The following is a 2,994-nucleotide window of genomic DNA, read 5'->3' as shown; positions in this document are numbered from 1 at the left end:
GAAATAAATGCTCCTTTCCTCTCAAACGAGCACGGTGACCCCCGATTTGTTTTTCAGCTATTTGCTTAGAACAGTCTAATAAAGAACATATTTGAAGAAGAGAAAAAGCTTGATAGTAGAACATGAATTTTTGTAGAAAACAGTTCCGTACTGGGTGTATATATTTTGGCCAAGGCGAGGACTTCAAGCTAACCACGGAATTGTTCCAAAAATTGCACTATTCCTACAACCAGGCAATCAAAAACGGCGTAAATGAAGCAATACTGCTTATGTGAATTAAAAAAACCTTATTTTCAAAATGAAATTTTGTGTCTTTCAAGTAACCAAGACTTCATTCCATATGAGGGTGATTCGAATTTTTAACGCGCAACCAGTAAAAATACCCAATTTTAAGAGCGTGCTGACGCGTAAACAAGCATGGTGACCCCATTTTTTTATTGCATTTTTTTAATGTTCATATCATGAATGTTAATTATGCCAAGTTTCCAAAAAAGTTTGATAGTAGAACATTTTCAAGGGAATTACCTTAAATAAAGTTTTGCAGGGATCAGCCTAAAAGTGATTTTGTGAATTGTTGCCGTCTGTGCGGCATAGTGCGATGAAACAAATGTTAAGCTGACGATTTCGTAAGAATTTTTGAGACGTGTGTAGCCAAACAATAGCCTGCGATGGAAGGCTAAACCCCAAGCTATTTGTGATGCTTGCAAGTATGGAGTACAACATGCTTGGAAAAATCATGAAAATAACGCGATTGCAGCAGCACTGAAGCGGAAGTTTCATCCCTGACATCTTGTCAAAGCGACAAAGAAACAGCTACTGTCGTACAACGAAAAAAACCAAGGTTAAAGACTTGTATCTGAAGCACGAAGATGGAACGCTGGGGGATCATGTAATATGTGTTTTTGAGCCTGAATTGCCTGATGATTAATCTAATTGGAAAACAAAAAAAAGGTGAAGCAAACAACCAAACCTCTGTTTGTCAGTGTGCCCAAGTACAAGAAATAATGCATGTGTAAAGGTAAAAGGAATATTTGAATGGAAAGGATGCAGCCAGTGTACACACATGAACATTGTTTTTCTGTGTGTAAAACTGAAACAGAATTTGTTTTTAATAACTACCAAAAATTGATAGCACAAGTTAAGGTTTTGTTTATTATTATTTTTTAATGAGGGACAGGGTTTAACATCACAAAAATCATACATATCAGTTAAATAAATTGCAGCAGCATTACTGTCGCGTGAATCCAACAATACCTTATAATGCAAATCATAGGATTAGTTGCGAATTCTACTGGCGACCTTCTTGTTGGTAATGGTACTGATGATAATTCACCAGGCAGTACTAAACAGTTCAATCACAACGAAGCATAACTTATCACAAGAGCAAACTATGTGTGCAACTTGGAGAAACAGTTTTAAGAAAAATGAAAGGGAATAAAAGCATTTAATTCCATAGCAAACTTAGTACCATACATCCACATTTACCATTTTTGCAGCAAGATATTAGATAAATACACTTGCCAATAACACTGTAGGGGTTCTACTGAGAGAAAGATAATGGCTCCTGAAAGTTTTCAGGTGAAAAACACATTGCATGTAACTAATTAACTAAAGTTGTATTATCATTTTTTAATTCCCAGGTTCTTATACAGTGGGAATACAAAGCAATTCTGAGACAGTTGACATGCGACCTTAAAAAGTCTTCAAATTAGCCTTTAATTAAGCCTCGTTCTCATTCCTGGCATAACATAATCAGTCGTGTGGCCTGCACGACAAAAAAGCTGCAGCAATCGCTTGTTAATCGCACCAAAGAAGGAAGGCCAAAGATTGCTCAAAAATAAATAGTTATTTTGTGTTGAAGTTAACATCTCCTCAAGATCTAAGAGACTTCAGATGGTAAAAACTGTCAAAATTAATGAGTGACAGAAAGAAGCTCAGACTCTCTTTAAAAGAACTGTGTCGACCAATGATGTTAAAATCAAGGCAACCTTATGACCCTGATTCAATTAAAATTCATTAATTATTCATGAGGGTGCAAACCAATCTTAGCACAGTATTCAGATCACATGTACACAACTGTAAACCCCAATACAAATCAACTGGGGTTGATGAATTATTAAACAGTAGAATTAACTTTTGATACAAACTCCTGCTCAGCTAATTAGTCTTCATTAACTTTTGATACAGATCTCTACTGATTAAAATAACAATACTTTGCATTCAATTTAATGTATTCATTTCACAAGCATGGACGTTTACAATGGCTCGCCTATCGGCTCGCCATTGTAAACGCCCATACAGATCTCCCGCTCATATTTTATCTACTACATATTCATTGCATGAATCAAGATTTTTATGCACCTCATTTCAACAATTATCTCCTTGGTCCCCATTCAAAAATAAAATAAACAATATTAATTTAACCTCTTATAGCGATATTTCTTGTTTACAAACATTGACGTCACATTTCTTTTGATATTGAAATTTGCCAACCACGGAACAAAAGAAGTCATTGTTTCAACAGCGAATTAGGTTCTGGTTGGCATATTAATAACAATGGATGACGTCACGAGAAACATCGCTATAGACAGACAGGTAAGCTTGTATATGATGCTCAAATGCACGCTTTATTCAAGTTCAAGTTTTATTTATTTACAAGAAACAAGTTGTTACTAAGCTAGGCTTGCAAATAGCGAGAAGCTGATCGTGGCAAGCCCGACTGTTGACGAAATTCTTTAAACATTTTTTTTGTTTTTCACATACAACAACAACATGTAAACATTACTCTTTGTGCTTTCAAATATTTAGAAAGTAGAAGAACTTACATGTAGGAAAAAAAGAGAAGAAAGCAGTTTGGGTAAAAGAACAATATGTAAAGACGAAAACTACAGACTATACTTAACCTCAGTTGGAAATTTAATTTTTCATCTTGCTAATTAAGGTATCTATATCGGCATAAGAGTTTTCAGTTTCTAGAATTTCAATTAGTTTTGT

The 2,994-nt window shown here is 34.9% G+C and overlaps 1 long non-coding RNA gene across 1 annotated transcript in view; it reads left to right on the top strand.

Annotated features, from left to right (window-relative positions):
* Nucleotides 1-2,002, top strand: part of LOC138043581 (uncharacterized) — a 17,840-nt gene extending 15,838 nt beyond the window's left edge. The window contains exon 3 of the long non-coding RNA XR_011131291.1: nucleotides 1,641-2,002. This is a non-coding gene — a long non-coding RNA (uncharacterized lncRNA). The remainder of the gene's footprint in view (nucleotides 1-1,640) is intronic.
* The last annotated feature ends 992 nt before the right edge of the window (nucleotides 2,003-2,994 follow it).

The sequence above is a fragment of the Montipora capricornis genome, chromosome 3, assembly GCF_036669925.1.
Source record: "Montipora capricornis isolate CH-2021 chromosome 3, ASM3666992v2, whole genome shotgun sequence".
In the NCBI taxonomy this organism is placed as follows: domain Eukaryota; kingdom Metazoa; phylum Cnidaria; class Anthozoa; order Scleractinia; family Acroporidae; genus Montipora; species Montipora capricornis.
This window is presented reverse-complemented; position numbering and strand designations above follow the sequence as displayed.